The following is a 17,262-nucleotide window of genomic DNA, read 5'->3' on the forward strand; positions in this document are numbered from 1 at the left end:
TCCTGCAATTCTCACAAACACATTACTCCCTCAACTAGGTTTGTCGTCAATACTCCAAAACCAACTAGGGGTGGCACTAGATGCACTTACAATATTATTTATCTCTGTTTCAAAACTCGAGCTCTGGCACCTCTGCAAATCCCTGCTTCCCTCTGCGAAGGGCCTATCTATTTACCTTTATGTTGAGTCATCATCCTCTTGTTAAAAAGCACCAGTTGGAGAGCACCGCTGTCATTCACATGCATTGCTATTAATTTATATTGAGTATGACTGTGACTGGATCTATTTTACCATGAATTACAATGTCTAGTCAGTCCTTGATCTTCAAAGGTGCTCTACAATTATGTTTTGCGGTCTTAGAAAGGGCTAGCGGGATACCATCTTGTTATATCATGTTATGATTGTTTCGAGAAAGTGTTGTCATCCGAGATTTATTATTATTGCTCGCTAGTTGATTATGCCATTGATATGAGTAAACATGAGACCTAAATGTTATTGTGAATATGGTTAGTTCATAATCTTTGCTGAAAACTTGAATGCTGGCTTTACATATTTGCATAACAAGATCAAACCGAGTTTGTAAAAGTTTTTCTTTATCAATTTCAGTTTGTCAACCGAATTGCTTGAGGACAAGAAAATGTTTAAGCTTGGGGGAGTTGATACGTCCCCAACATATCTAGTTTTCCAAACACTTTTGCCCTTGTTTTGGACTTTAACTTGCATGATTTGAATGGAACTAACCCGGACTAATGTTGTTTTCAGCAACTGCCATGGTGTTATTTTTTGTGCAGAAATAAAAGTTCTCAGAATGACCTAAAAATCCACGGAGACACGTTTTGGAATTAATAAAAAATACTGGCGAAAGAATCAGCATCCGGGGGCCCACACCCTGTCCACGGGGGTGCAGGGCACCGCCCTGGGGCGCGCCCCCTGCCTCGTGGCCCCCTGGGAATCCACCGACCTCAACCCCAACTCCATATATTCACTTTCGGGGAGAAAAAAAATCAAAGATAAGGATTCATCGCGTTTTACGACATGGAACCGCCGCCAAGCCCTAATCTTCCTCGGGAGGGCTGATCTGGAGTCCGTTCGGGGCTTCGGAAAGGGGAATCCGTCACCGTCATCATCATCGACCTTCCTCCATCAACAATTGCATGGCGCTCACCGCCGTGCGTGAGTAATCCCATCGTAGGCTTGCTGGACGGTGATGGGCTGGATGAGATTTACCATGTAATCGAGTTAGTTTTGTTAGGGTTTGATCCCTAGTATCCATTATGTTCTAAGATTGATGTTGCTATGACTTTGCTATGCTTAATGCTTGTCACTAGGGCCCGAGTGCCATGATTTCATGTAAAAGCCTGGATTTTTGCCCTTTCCTTTTTCCTTTGATTTTCTTGGATTTCCTGTTTTGTTTTGCTTTTCCGTGGCTATGTGGTTCTGAAACTTGGGAAGATCATGTCTTCCTAGGTTTTATAGTGACTTGTCACCCTCTTCATCATCCCAAGATCATGTCATTTCCATCCTTGACCTAACCCAAAGTTCTTTTGTTGGGAATATTCCTTTTCTGATAAAGGAATAACCCTTAAAACCCTAGGTTGTGAATCAACCTATATTTCTATCACTCCTAAAATTCCAAAATAATTCTCATAAATATTTTGGGTCCTATCTTTCTCAAATATGGCAAAATATTTCATTGCCATGTTTAAAAATCATCCTCCAATAATTCTTTTCCTATTCTGTCTTAAATGGCACTTTGCAAAGGAAGTGCTATTTATATTTTCCCATTTGAACCAAAACTTCTTGGACAGCTTTTACTGTCCATATCATTGGCTCATGCCAAAATTCAACTCACTTTTCCTAGTAAATATTCCTGAGCAATTTTTCAAAGTTCCTGTCTGAGGGAAGTGATTGTGAAGGAAGTACAATCTAGGCATATCCAAATGAGTTGAAAATTTTCAAGGTCCTTCATATGGTAAAATAATGACTCTACACAAACTATGAGCTCATATAACTCATCTATGTGAGCCCAGATCCAAATCTTAGTTTCTGGTCAGATTTCAGTTTGTGAAGCAACTATATTTTGTATTGCTTCAATTGAGCTGAAAATTTACCAGGACATTATTATACCTATATAAACCCCTTACACCAAGTTTTACCTCAATTGGTTAACCCAATTGCCCTGTGCAAATTTTCCAAATTTTTGTCCAGAATGAAGCTTTGTGAAGCAAGTGCCACTTTGGTATTTCAAAATGGCATGAAACTTTTACAGAAGCTTCATATCATCATATAACCCCTCTCTGCCAAATTTCAGCTCACATAGATCTAGTATGTGAGTGTATCATCCAAATCCCTAATTCTGGCCAGATTTGCACTTTCTACAGCAACCCTCATCTAAACTCCTCCTATTAGTCTGATTTTTGGTGTTCAGTGTCACCTTAGTGTGTGATCATCATAAGACAAACTAGTTACCACATTACCTAGCTGGTTTAACCACAGAAAGTTACAAATACCTTCTTACTGATTTACTTTTGGAGCTAAGTGCAAATCTCCTCTTTGCCCCTGGATAGATTTATTTCTTCACTTGGACTTAAGGCACCACGCTCCATCCACTGGACATGGTTGGCCACGCCAAAGAGCGCCGCTTGCGCCAGTGCGCGTGATGATCACGCTTGCGTCATGGCCGAGCGCGTGCTCTGGCTTGTTCCGGCCACTATGCTCGTCTTCTCCCTCCTCTTCTCGACCTCAAACCTTGTCCAGGAGCTCTCCCATGCTCGACTGAGTCGCCCTGCATCGCTGCCTCGTCGTGGTTCGCCATAAATGATCCGCTAGCTCCATGCCCGTGCCGCGTCTAGCCTCTGCCCGCCATTAAAGCTCGGTCGGGAGCTCGCTCGTGAGCTCTAGAGCTCTCCTTCGCGCCTATATAAGGACCCCCGAACCCCTCCGCACCTCACCAGACTCTCCCCAAGCCTCCTCGCCCACCAGAGTCCTCGACCCTCTCCTCTTTTCGCCGGAGTTCGCCTCGGCCGCCGCGGTTCCTCCTTGGTCCCGGCTAGCTCGAGCCTCCTCCTCTCCTCCGGTGTTGTCCACTAGCTTCCCCACATCCTTGCGCATCGCCCCAACCCCTTGCCCCTCGTCGGAGAGCCCCGGGGGCCGCGTCTCCCAAGTCCGGCCGCCGCCTCCACCGTTCGGCCACCTCGTTGTCCCAGCCATCCGGTGCTCCTCTCTCCTTCCTGTCACCACCAGAGCCTCCCCCTCGTCCCCGAGAGTCGCCCCGCCCACTCTCCATAGCCTCCTCGTTGCCGGAGTGCTCCCGCTCCAAGAAAAAGGTCGCCGGAGCCCGCTCCTGTTCCTCCATCGCCACAGTCGTTCCGCTCCTCCCCGGTGCCCCCTCTGCCTGGGGATGGGTGCGGCGCGGTCCCACGATCCCGCCGGTGGTCGCCGCTCGGCCTGAGGTGGCCTGAGCCGGCCGCCACGTCGCCGGCAGCGCGGCCCCTCCCCTCCATCTTCTGTCCTGCACGGGGGAGCAGCCGGAGGAAGAAGACGAGCGTGGCTCGGCCCCTCCCCTGCGCGCGGGACCCCCTCGTCAGCCACCCTGAAGCCGGCCCCGCCTCTGCCACGTCACGTAAGTGACAACGTACTCCCAGGAAATACGTTTTCTTACTTTGAAGGCATATTTCCGTCTTCTTTTGCACAAAATACGTTTTCTCTTCAGGAAAGCGTATTTATGATTTTACGCCTCTGCCTTATCCACTCAGGGACCCGTTGGTGATAAATTTTCACAAATTGGTCCTTCTTCCAAACCTCATAACTCCGCAACCGTAATTCCGATCGAGGTGAAACCAGCGCTCACTTCTTCGTCTCGTCGAGCTCTATCTTTTGGTAACATTTTCACTAGGTGTTCTCAGAGTGAAAATGACCATTTTGCCCTTGCCTCTAATCATCCCCCTCTGAGAGTGAACCGTCCGACGATTTGTTCCGCGGCTTCACCGCACTTCTTCCTGGAGTCTCCGTCACCCCAGGCAAGCCACAATACCCACTTGCATGATAGTCATGCAGTAGCCATGGTTTTCAACTTGAATATTTATTAAATGTTTGCTTGCTTAAAATATGGTTATAGTTGTTTCGGTAATGCTTATGGATTCATGCTTACTTTCTTGCTTTGTTGTTATGCACTTGGTTGTCATGCCTTGCTAGTTGTTAGTATTCCTTTCATATGCTTATGCTTGCTAGTAGTATATGTTGATGTTGGTAATGGTCTTCGGTGCATGACTGCCATCTGTCCCGAGTACCGTTGTTATGCATGTTCCATTGCATCCAGTTGGTTAAATGCTTGCATGATGGCCTTGTTGATATGTTATTGCATGATCTTTATTGTTGATGCTAGTGGTCATGTTATGCTATGAGTAGTGTTGTACTAGTAATATTCATGCTCTTCATTATGCCATGCTCAGTTAGAAATGATTCATTATTGATATGGTGGCTAGTTATGTTGTACCCTCATGACTATGTTGATATCATGCTCATGCATTGTAATTGTATCATGTTATTTTATCATGGCTCAGCATAATTGCATTCAAGTTTAACCAGATTAAATTGAACTTGAACACCTGTTGGCTGAGTCATGGTGCCACCATATCGAACTGACCAGTGCAACCACGCCTACCTTTATGGGAAGGTCCTAACACTACAAAAAAATACACTTCCGTGATGATACGTGTTTGTCACAGTAGGTTGCGTTTTCTGTCATGCATGTACATCCATGACAAATTTATGACAGAATCAAGATAGTCATACTTGTGTTGTCGTAGAAGTGTTCCATGACATTGCCAAAATTATCATCATGGAAGTGTCCACTTCCATGACGATAAATCGCGCGTCACAGAAGTGCTTTCGTCAAGGGTGACCGACACGTGGCATCCACCGTAACGAAACACCGTTAAGCTATCGGGTCTGATTTTGGATCCGATAACCCGTTAACAGCCACGACCAATGCCGATTTTCCACATGTAAAATTCTCATTGGCTGACGGATCCACGTGTCAGCTCCGAGTTGGCACAGGTGTCACTCATCCAATGGTCGAGATGGGCCTATGATATGTTGACACGTGGACCGGCCCAAAAGTGGCCCACAAAGATTAAATGGGCTGGCCCAACCGAAGGCCCATAAGATTTAGCGGACCATAATGGGACGGCCCAGCTAAAGTCCCACAAAATTTAGCGGACCATAATGGGCCGGCCCAGCTAAAGGCCCACACGATTTTGCAGACCATAATGGGCTAGCCCAGATAAAGGCCCACAAGATTTTGCGGACCACAATAGGCCGGCCCAGCTAAAGGCCCACAAGATTCTGCCGACCATAATGGGTCGGCCCAGCTAAAGGACCAACATTCTTTGTCAAATCGTCCCGTCAACGGCCTGTCCTAAACTTGTCATCAACGCGGCCCATGGTCACTTCTGGCCCGTTAACAGTCCGCTAAGTAATTGGGCCGAACTACGGCTCGGTGTATTTCCGGCCTGTTAAAGGTCCGGCTTCATCTGGGCCCATTTACAGGCCATCAAAACTTTCGGCCCATAAACGACCGTGAAGGATTTGGGTCATATTCGGCCATGTCTGATATTCGGCCTGTTAGAGGCCCACTATAGCTTTGGGCCACTTTTGGCCTGTTGGCATTTTCGGCCTGTTAACACCGGACGTAAACCATGGGCCATATGTGGCCCAACGTCATATCGGGCCCATTAACGGCCCATATAAAAATGACGATAATCTAGCCCGACCGAAGTTCCGACCTGTTAAAGGCCCGTGTATTAGGTCAGCGCATTTACGGCCTGTCCGAATTTCGTCCTGTTAAAGTCCAGTGGGTTATTTGGCACAATCAGGGCCCAATCTCACTTTCGGTCTATTAAAGGCCCATGTATTTTATGGGCTCGAGATATTTACACCTGTAAACGGCCTATTTTTACTGAGGGCCCAAATTATGTTTAGGCTTGTTAAAGGCCCACTATGGGCACATGCCTACCAGAAAAATATGAAAGCTTATGCTGATTTAGGCCTAGATATTTTTAGTGGGCTACATGCCAATTTCGGCCCGTAATCGTTTTTAGCCCAATTGGAATGGGCCCGACGAATGCTGGCATGTTGGGCTCCTATGAAGCTTTCGGCCGAATACATTACTAAGATAAACCTACACTATACAAAAATACCGTCGTAATTACTACAGCCTGAGGCAGCATCATAAATGTTGTATCACAACAAAATAAATTCCAACCATACAACAAAAGGCCTGTTGGCATAAAGTTTACAGTCCTTCCAGATAAAAGCACCATCAGATGTATAGAAGCACATATCATTTGACCTGAGTGCTAATGTTTCAGGCTGTAGAATCTGATGGAGCAGCACGATCTCCACCTTTTTCCTCCATTGCTCTTGAACAACAAAGTGAATGTCTGATAGTCTGGTTTCAAAACCATTCATATCTTGACGACATTTCTCAACCACTATTCTTGTTTCCGAAACAACGTCCATTAGGGATTGGACTTGTGTCTGGAGCACAGATATATCACTCTGTCTAGCAGTAAGATTTTGTTCAGTAGGCGATTTGGACGAGGTTACCTTGACAACCAACCCAGAATTACGCAGGAAGGTGCTTTTTTGCACTGTTAGTGGAGAGATACTGACGCACTGCAGCAAGAGGTGACATTGTGCCTGTAGTAGCCTCGTCACCTTCAGGTGGTTGTGGATGTTCAATCATTTGTTCCATAGCTTCCTGAAAGTTTGAACTTGTAGATTAGTGTACCAGATAAGTTACTAATGAGACAAAAACAAACAAAGTAGGTTAAACATTTATACATAACTTATTTTGGTGAACTACTGTAATACATTAGCATGTATTGTAGTGCCAACTACATAATAAAATCACTTTCGGAACATATGTCCATGTAGCATGCCTACTGTATTGTCTATTTCCTCACATTGGTTGACATCTAAGGATAAAGAGACATGGTTTAAAGTAGGATGAACATAGTATGACATCATTCATATCATGGGCAAACAGATATAAAACAAACAGGCTATTTTATCATTGTGTGCAAACGTGAACATAACAACTAGATTACAGATCAAGACCAAAAGAATATCCTACATCTCTTTTAAACTATGTAAGGTGAAATGATACATTAAGACAACTGTGAATAAAAGTGAACAGAGTAACTAACATTGGCTGCAAACCAAGTAGTTAAATGAACACATCATAGTACCAATCAGTTCAAGGCAGGAGGAGTAAGGACTTACAACAGCGGCTTGAACTGGTGTGCTCATGCCCTTCATCTTGCTGGTGTGGCAATCCTTGAAGATTTGCACTTCATTCGGTTCAGGTTCTTTTTGGTCCGCACGGGATTTCCTCTGTATTTGGAACAAGTCAATATAGATACAATAATATGGCACACAAAAAAGAAGGAAGTAGCAGCTATTTACAAGAGCCTCGCAGTGTGCAATATAGCTACGAGATCCTGTGGTCTGTTGGAATTTCACTTTAGAACGGTTGGTTTTGTTCTTCAAACAGTTAGCCTAGAAGAAGATACACTTGTAAGGCACATACATAAATACAAGTTCAATATGTGGTCTGATCAAATACATATAGCCTACCTGATACTTTGGATCAGACTAGTGTTTAATGAGGGTTGTCCAGTCTTCATCTGTAATATATTCCACTGGAGATGTTTGGGCGATTTCATTGTTAGCCTTGCCTTCAAAGTGAGATTTTCTAAGGTGGTACCGATACTGTCGCAGAGCAGACTGAAAAACATGAGTGCATGCTTGTCTAGTTGCATCATCTTTCGGATCCAACTTGAACCTCATCTGTTGAAAAAAGAATGTGAGTCTTATTAGGAGGAATCTAGAAAGTATGGGACAGAGCAAGACAATATTACTAATTGTGATGAATAACATTACTTACGGATAAATGGTCAAGGAAGGTGTTAAACTGGGTATTGTCTTTCTCATTCCTGTACTGGATCCACGTTGGGAGGATACGAGCATGACACCTAACGGCAACGACTACCTCTGATACTAACTTGGCTGACTTTGTAGCATCACGTGGCCTTTTTAAACCTGCCTCAAAATGGATCTCCATTCTTCCTCCTTTAGATTTTGTTAATCTGTCAAGCATTATCCCTGATGTCTGTTTCCGCTTGCGCCGTGGTGCTAGTTCAACAACGAATATGGAAAGTGTTAGTGTACATCAAACTGTGAGAGTACATATAAAGGAGCATGCAACTGCAACTTGACTCGGTCAGGTACCGTCTTGGTGTTGATGCTCATGAGGTTCATCTGATCTTTCTAAGTCTTGTTGTGTCAGCAGTTCTTCGGAAGTAGTGTTAGGTGTGAAGGCAGCTTGGGAACTGGCCAGTTCCGGAGCAAATGAACGAGTAACTAGTTGAGATGCTGGTACAGTTGAAGCGGATGCTCCAACTGGTGGAGCAAGTGATATTGTGTTTGTAGATTTAGCCGATGGACTTGGACCTTCTACTGCACTATAAGTACCAGCAGAATCTCGACGGCAGAACCTTTTCCGTTTCACCCGACGAGTAACATCACTCCCTACTATATTATTTTCCTTGCTCTTTTTTGACTTTGCCATGTCAAGATGTACCCACAACACAAAAGAATAAAATCACTCTTCAGAACTCATTGATGCATGATACAGACAAGCAATACTTTGATGTAAGACAACCGTATGAGGATGGAATATGTAAGAAAAACAGGACAGCATGACATATTCACAGCTACAATGTGCAAACTAAGCAGAAGGATTTTCAAGAAAATGGAAGTAATGCAAGCTAGACACCATATGAAAGATGCAACCAATATTACTCTGCCAAGTTAAAAGTGTCTTGTCATAAGTGGCAATTCGAAAAATTAGAAGCAGTACAACATAGAAATCAATGCAAGATGCAACCACTATCAAACTGCCATGTTAAAAGCGTCCAATCATGAGTGACTGATGCGGGATACACAACAGCAGTACTTTGATGTAAGAACAAGGTATGACAGATAGATGCAGTGTATTCTAGACACAGAAAGCCATGTCATATGCACATGTATAATGTATAAACTCAGCAGGTGCAATTTAATCAAAATAGAAGAAATACAGGCTAGACAACATATGCAACATGAAACCAATTATCACACTATCAACTTAGAGCAAGCACCTGCGATGGTGGAGTATGGGAGATGAACTCATCATGTAGACTTGGGACTTCAACTTCATTAGCAGTAGCAGTGGCAAATCTAGAGTCTCTGTTTGCGTCGGTGCGGAGGACCACCAACATCCCTTAACTTACTCTTTTCCTTCTGTCGGTGTCAAAACCGGCGGATCTCGGGTAGGGGGTCCCGAACTGTGCGTCTAGGCCGGATGGTAATAGGAGGCAAGGGACACGAAGTTTTACCCAGGTTCGGGCCCTCTTGATGGAGGTAAAACCCTACGTCCTGCTTGATTAATATTGAAGATATGGGTGTTACAAGAGTAGATCTACCACGAGATCAGAGAGGCTAAACCCTAGAAGCTAGCCTACGATATGATTGTATGTTGTGATTTGTTGTCCTACGGACTAATACCCTCCGGTTCATATAGACACCGGAGAGGGTTAGGGTTACACAAGGTCGGTTACAAAGGAGGAGATATCCATATACGTATTGCCTAGCTTGCCTTCCACGCCAAGTAGAGTCCCATCCGGACACGAGACGAAGTCTTCAGTCTTGTATCTTCATAGTCTAATAGTCCGGCCAATGAAGATAGTCTGGCTGTCCGAAGACCCCCTAATCCAGGACTCCCTCAGTAGCCCCTGAACCAGGCTTCAATGACGACGAGTCCGGCGCGCAGTTGTCTTCGGCATTGCAAGGCGGGTTCCTTCTCCGAATACATTACAGAAGAAGTTGAATACGAGGATAGTGTCCGACCCTGCAAAATAAGTCCCACATTTCACCGTAGAGAGAATAATGTTTTTTCGTAGATCTAATTTGCTGGCTTGTTTTGACAGCATGACGTCATGTCATGGCCCGGTGACTATTCGAACTGTTTCTTTTAACGAGCCCTGCACATAACGCGAGGCAGTTTTTCGACACGTCTTGTCAAAGCAGAGATCGTGTCCCCCTTATCACGGGATTCTCATCAATACGGGCATGGGTAACCCAACCGCACCATCAATTGCGGCGCTTGGGGGATAGGCGAATTTTACTAGGCAAGTGGGGACGTTTAATTTTGTCCGCCCATATAAAGGGATAAGGATTCACCTTTCCATCCACGCCTTCTTCCTCCTATGCTCCCGCACACTCGAGCTCTAGTGCCCAAGTCCTCACTTCCATATCAACCTTCTCCAACCATGTCCAGAGCGGGAGGCAAGTGGATGGTCTCCTTCGTCACGGAGGGAGACATCAAGAAGCTAAGGAGAGCCGGATACCTGCACCACGACATCGCGCACCGGCTACCAGATGAGGGACAGCTCATCCCCACCCCCGAGCCCCATGAGAGGGTGGTATTCCTCACCCATTTCCTCCGCGGCCTAGGATTCCCTCTCCATCCCTTTGTCCGGGGGCTCATGTTTTATTACGGCCTGGATTTCCATGATCTAGCCCCAAACTTCATCCTCAACATCTCGGCGTTTATCATCGTGTGCGAGGCCTTCCTCCGCATCAAGCCCACTTCGGCTTATGGCTGAAGACCTTCAATGTCAACCCGAAGGTAGTGAGCGGCCGCCAGGCGGAGTGCGGAGGCGCCATGGTGGGCAAGATGCCCAACATCACATGGCTCGAGGGCACCTTCGTGGACACCATAAAGGGGTGGCAATCGGGGTGGTTCTATCACCGAGCCGCGCGACCCCGCATGGGTAGCGGCCCCCGAGTTCCGATCTGGCATTCCCATGCGTCTCACCTCCTGGACAGAGAAGGGCCTGTCCTGGGGTAATTCAAAAGAGCTGACTGGACTCCAGTCATGTATTCAGAACATGGTGGATAAGAAGCTCAAGCTTGTCAACATAGTCCAGGTTATGCTCATTCGCCGGATACTCCCGTGCCAACAACGGGAGTTTACCTTGTGGGTGTTCAATCCGGCGCAGCACCGAACTCTGAACAGGCTCTTCGACACGACTCATGAAGATTCCTGGAGGGTGCTGTTCAAGGGCACCGCGGTCCCTCCCCCATTACTGAGGATCGCAGATTCAGCGCAAAGCGCCACACCAGTGCGGTAAGTTATTTTGCCTTTCACAGGATGTTTGTTTTATATATATAGATTGGCTCTGTGCGGGATCTAAACTCTCGTGCCGTTAACAGGACTGGCAGAAGATGGTCGGACAGATCGACTGTCTGGCTCCCTTGCCCGAAGGCCCCGCAGACGCTCTTCTGACGAAGATCCTGACTCCGGCCCCTTATAAGGTGCCGGAGAAGACCAAGAAGGCCAAGGGAGCTCGAAAGAGTTCCCGACGCCAGGCGTCGTCGGACTCACCGTCCGATGACTCTGCGGCACACTCTTCCCCCAAAGACGAGGAAGAGGAAGAAGAGGCTCCCCCACCGACTGGGGGAGACAAGAAAAGGAAGGCCGCCCCAACTGGGGAGGCCGAAGGGTCCAAGAAGGGAAGGACGCTCCTTCCGGATAGCTCTACCGCCACCGACGGAAGTGAAGACGAGTGGTTGCCCAGGGGCAAGCCCCAGGGGAGATCGTAAGTGTTTGGATACCAAAGTAACCCATAGGATTCCTTTGTCGCGTTGCTTTCCCTAACGCCGAACTCAATTGTGCAGGCCGCCCCGAGCCAATATCGAGGTATCCTCGGACGGCTCCCTGGGTGCGTCGGACATGGATAGCGATCCAGTCCCGACGGCCACCTCCCCTCATCCAGCCGATGACACCGAGGTGCTGTCTCAAGAGGCACCAAATCTAGGGGGACAGTCCCAGAGGCGCCGCAAGGCGACCTTCCGGACTCCGGGAGCCGAGGGGACAGGGTCCCCGAGAGCTCCGAGTTCGGCCCTCAGCCAAACACCGCACCGGACCCTCCAATGGCTCCGAGCTCGGGTAGGCGGTCCCCTTCTAAGGAGGGTGAGACGCCTGTGCCGGTGACCTCTGTCCATCCAGAGGCGCCGGACACTATGTTGGAAGCGCTTCACAACGCTTCCATCGAGGAGGAGCACCGCACTATCATGAGTGCGGTGATCCAGAAGGTTCAGTCCGCCAAGAGCGGATTGACTGAAGCCTATACTAGCCTTCTAATAGGCTTCGAGGTAAGTGTTTTTTAAAATGTAGTAGAAATATTACCGCATAGACAGTAGCCCCTGATGCTTTGTTCGGTGTTCACAAAGAAAAGCCGAACAGAGGATCAAATAACATTGCAGGAGTCTAATATAAGTATGTCAATATGCATATGCAGGCTTCGCTGCTGGCGTCCGCCGCACTGACTGCGGAGGTCGCCGTACTGAAGGAGGCCCTCGAGGGGTCCCAAAAAGAGCTCGGCCTTGCTAAGAGGCGGCTCGAGGAGAACAAGGGTAAGTAATACCCCGTCTATAGATGAGAAAAAGGACGCGATTGCTAAATGACAGGATCATTGTATGTTTGCCAGGGGCCACGACCGAGGTGGCGACCTTGAAGCAAGCGCTGTCCCAGGCCGAAGAGAAGGCGACCCAGGAGCGCACCGAGCGAGAGAGGCACGAGGCTCGGGTGGGCGAGGTGTAGCAAGAGCTCCAGGCTCTCGTGACGAAGCACGAGGCGTTGGAGCTTGACTTGAAGACGCGAGAGTCTGAGCTTGTAGCGGCCCGTGAGAGCGCGAAGAGTGCCAAGGCCGAGGCCCAGAAGGCCCTTCAGGAGATCGACGCGATGAAGAAGATAGTGGCGGGTAAGGCTTTCTATATGCAAAGCAAGCATGTAAAAGTAATTTACCGATTACTTACTCGAATCCGGAGCTCTTCAGGAGCATTCGCAGATTTGCCCCGCAGTGTGTCCGATGCTGCACAATTTTATCAGGCCGAGGATGGAAGCTCGACGGAGAAGCTGTTTTGGTCTCAGTATGCTGAGGCCGAACATCCGGTGCTGATGAGTGACCAGCTGAAGCAGATGGCCGAGCTACATAAGGCGGCCGATCAGGCCATGAAGGGCTTCATAGTCCGGTTGTGTCCTGGCGATGCCCTTCCGAACAACTTCTTTGGCCTGGTGAGGTGGCTTGTGGATGCCTGCCCACGGCTGGAGGTCGTCAAGCGATCCGTCTGCATTGAAGGTGCACGCCGGGCTTTCGCCCATGTAAAAACGCAGTGGGTCAATCTAGACGCCATGAAGCTGATCAAGGAGGGGCCGCCGAAGGGTAAGGAGCACCGCCACCCCGAGATGTACTACGAGGGTGTTCTGCCAGGCGCCCGTCTTATCGCGAATGAGTGTTTGCAAAATGTAATATTTGAATGAGACTTGCTCGTTTTTTATCCTGTGAGATGAAAACTTGTTTCATATGCGCTATGCAACGCTTGTGTGAATTTAAAATATTACCTTCTGTTTGGCTATTTATCCAATTTGAGAGATGGCTAGTCCTCAGCTTCTGCCCCCATACCACGAGTGCTGGGGTGTTCGGGATAAACCTGAGCACTCTTGTTCCCATGTTTGGGTCCTTCGAGGGAGGTGCTCAGCACAACGAACAAGGCAACCAGACTAATAATGCTTTATCACTCTCACTTAGCCATAGAATTCTATAATTTTAATTTTTGGCGAAGCCCTTGGTATTCGGAAGGCCGAATTCGGGGCGCGATACACGCCTATAAGCCGGACGGAGCCGGCCCCTCACCCTAAGCGGCATAAGTCTTTAGGGACTCGAAAAACCTCGCCGAATAGCGACCAGTCTCTCGCCTTATCATGACAGTCAGTTTTAGCTTTCTCTACTGAGGTGCTCGGCCCAGCAGAACCGGGGCACAATCGCAGTAGTTCTCCTAGCGCTACCTTAGCCGATAGAGCGGAACGTAAGGTACCAAAACATAGGAGCCGGGCAAACCCAACATTTGACCAAAGACATGATTCGTAGCTGATGCATATAATGCTATAAGTTCGGGGTGCCGCACTTGTGAAAGTGTCCGGACTTTTCACACCATATTGTGGGTATGTAAGCCCCTGGTGCATTGGCCGTACTAGAGTGTACGGTTGCTAGGCGTCATTAATGAACACATAGATATGTATACACATAACAAAAATGCGATAATAGTCGTAATGTCATGCATTGTATATTAAAAAATTGCATTAAAGCAGAGTGATACAGATAGTGTAATGAGCAAAAGAGTAGGACTATGTCCCTTCCAAGAGCGAGCTAAGGAATTATATGAAATCTGTAATCCACCTGGGAATTCCGTAGTTGTCGGCCTCCTTGGTTGCTGTATCATGTGTTCGGCAATAGAGCTGCCGGACAGTGTTTCCAGAGATTGAAGTCCTGAAAGAAAAAGAAAAATAACCAAATGGGAAGCCCCTGGTGCGGTTTAGGCCGCGTTTTGAGGCATGTCGTAGTTGTGCCTCCCCCTCCCCTTCTGTGCCCATGGTATTTTTAATGCGTAATCATGTACGCGCGGCATGAACAACGTCGTTGGGCTGGGATTGAGGTGGCCGTCGTATTGCTATGCGAGCTCAGATCGCGCCAGGCGGTCTATTTGCCGATTGCCCCGAGTGCGCTTGAAGGTGTCCGGGCTTTGAAACGCCGAACTGGTAGATTGCCTTGAGAGGCCGCTTTGCGCTTCTACTGCGAGGGCCGCGGTGTGCTCCTCTGTTCGGAGAGAGTGCTCTGTGTTTCCATTGACTGTAATAACTCTGCGAGGTCCTGGCATCTTGAGCTTGAGGTATGCATAATGTGGTACCGCATTGAATCTAGCGAATGCGGTTCGTCCGAGCAGCGCGTGATAACCACTGCGGAACGGGACTATATCGAAGATTAACTCTTCACTTCGGAAGTTATCCGGGGATTCGAAGACCACTTCCAGTGTAATTGAGCCTGTGCAGTGGGCCTCTACGCCTGGAATGGCGCCTTTAAAGGTCGTCTTTGTGGGTTTGATCCTTGAGGGGTCTATACACATTTTGCGCACTGTGTCCTGATAAAGCAGGTTCAGGCTGCTGCCGCCGTCCATGAGGACTCAAGTGAGGTGAAATCCATCGATGATTGGGTCTAGGACCAGTGCGGCAAATCCGCCGTGACGGATACTAGTGGGGTGGTCCCTGCGATCGAAAGTGATCGGACAGGAGGACCAAGGGTTGAACTTCGGGGCGACTGGCTCCAGCGCATATACGTCCCTGAGCGCACGCTTCCGCTCCCTCTTGGGGATGTGGGTTGTGTATATCATGTTCACCGTCCGCACTTGAGGGGGAAACCTCTTCTGTCCTCCAGTGTGCGGCTGCCGGGGTTCTTCCTCGTCATCGCTATGCGGCCCCTTGTCCTTGTTTTCGGTGATTAACTTGCCGGCCTGCTTGAACACCCAACAATCCCTGTTGGTGTGATTGGCTGGCTTGTCTGGGGTGCCGTGTATTTGACATGAGCGATCGAGTATACGGTCCAAGCCGGACGGACCCGGTGTACTTTGTTTGAATGGCTTTTTCCGCTGATCGGTTTTAGAGCCTTTGAATCCGGCATTGACTACCATATCCTCAGTACTTTTGCCGTTAATGCGGCGTTTATGCTTGTTGCGACGTGACCTGCTGTTACCGTCCTTGGTATCTGAGGTACCATGGTTCTTTGATATGTTGTTACTGCGAGCCAACCAGCTGTCTTCTCCCGCACAAAAGCGGGTCATGAGCGTCGTGAGGGCTGCCATAGATTTCGGCTTTTCCTGACCAAGGTGCCGGGCTAGCCACTCGTCTCGGATGTTGTGCTTGAAAGCCGCTAAGGCCTCTGCATCCGGACAATTAACGATTTGGTTTTTCTTTGTAAGGAACCGAGTCCAGAATTGCCTGCCCGACTCTTCTGGCTGCTGAATTATGTGGCTCTAGTCATCGGCGTCTGGTGGTCGCACATAAGTGCCCTGAAAGTTGTCGAGGAATGCGGCTTCCAGATCTTCCCAACAGCTAATGGAGTCCGCTGGCAAGCTATTAAGCCAATGCCGTGATGGTCCTTTGAGTTTTAGTGGGAGGTACTTGATGGCATGTAAGTCATCACCGCGAGCCATGTGGATGTGGAGGAGGAAGTCCTCAATCCATACCGCAGGATCTGTTGTGCCGTCGTATGATTCAATGTTTACAGGTTTGAAACCTTCTGGGAATTGATGTTCCATTACTTCGTCTGTGAAGCATAAGGGGTGTGAGGCGCCTCATTATTGGGATATATCGCGACGCAGCTCGTATGGGTCCTGCCCGCTGTGTTCGGCCCGGCCGGATTTGCTTTTACTGTATCCAGCGTGACATTTACCATCTCATAGAGTGGTGCGCCCTCGTGATCCGTAGATCGATCTTGAGTGCTTTGCTTTGTCCTCCAATATGTCTCGCAGGTCTGGCGTATCTCCCCATGCCTTTTTATTTGGATGGCATTGGGGTGGAGGCTGAGCTTTCGGCAGGAATGCCTCTCTATCACGGCCACGAGGTGGCCGGTCAGCCGTATCATGCGCTTCTTCCTCCAGTCGGGGTAGTAACCTGCGCCTTGGGTAACTCTTGGAGGGACGCTCGAGTTTATATTCCTTGGCTGCGAGGACTTCAGTCCATTTGTCAGCTAGCAGATCTTGATCAGCTTGAAGCTGCTGCTGCTTTTTCTTCAGGCTATTTTCCGTGGCCATAAGCCTGCGCTTGAAGCGCTCTTGTTCGATAGGATCCTCTGGTATGGCGAATTCATCATCGCCGAGGCTTGCCTCGTCTTCGGAGGGGGGCATGTAATTGTCATCCTCCTCCTCTCCGCCAGCCGCTCTCTCAGGAGAGCTGGCACCTTCATCCTCCTGATCTAACTCTTGCTGGAGGGGGTTTTCGTTGTCTTCGGCGCTATCCGGAGTGTTATTATCTCCTGCACCGGTATCACCGCTTTTGCTTTGGCGGGACTTAGAGCGGCGCCGCTGACATCGGCACTTGGGTTGCTTCTTGGAGGGGTCATCCTCCGCTATCTCTTCGCTGTTGCCTTCATTGGGTGTATCCACCATGTATATGTCATACGACGAGGTGGCTTTCCGGTGCCCTATAGGTGCTGGTTCATGTTCGTCTCCTACGTCGTCATCCATACCATCAATGTCTTCGGAGTCGAAGTCGAGCATGTCGGTTAAATCATCGACAGTGGCTACAAAGTGGGTGGTGGG

The sequence above is a fragment of the Triticum urartu genome, chromosome 2A (genome assembly GCF_056163025.1).
Source record: "Triticum urartu cultivar PI428250 chromosome 2A, HENAU_Tu73, whole genome shotgun sequence".
In the NCBI taxonomy this organism is placed as follows: Eukaryota; Viridiplantae; Streptophyta; class Magnoliopsida; order Poales; family Poaceae; genus Triticum; species Triticum urartu.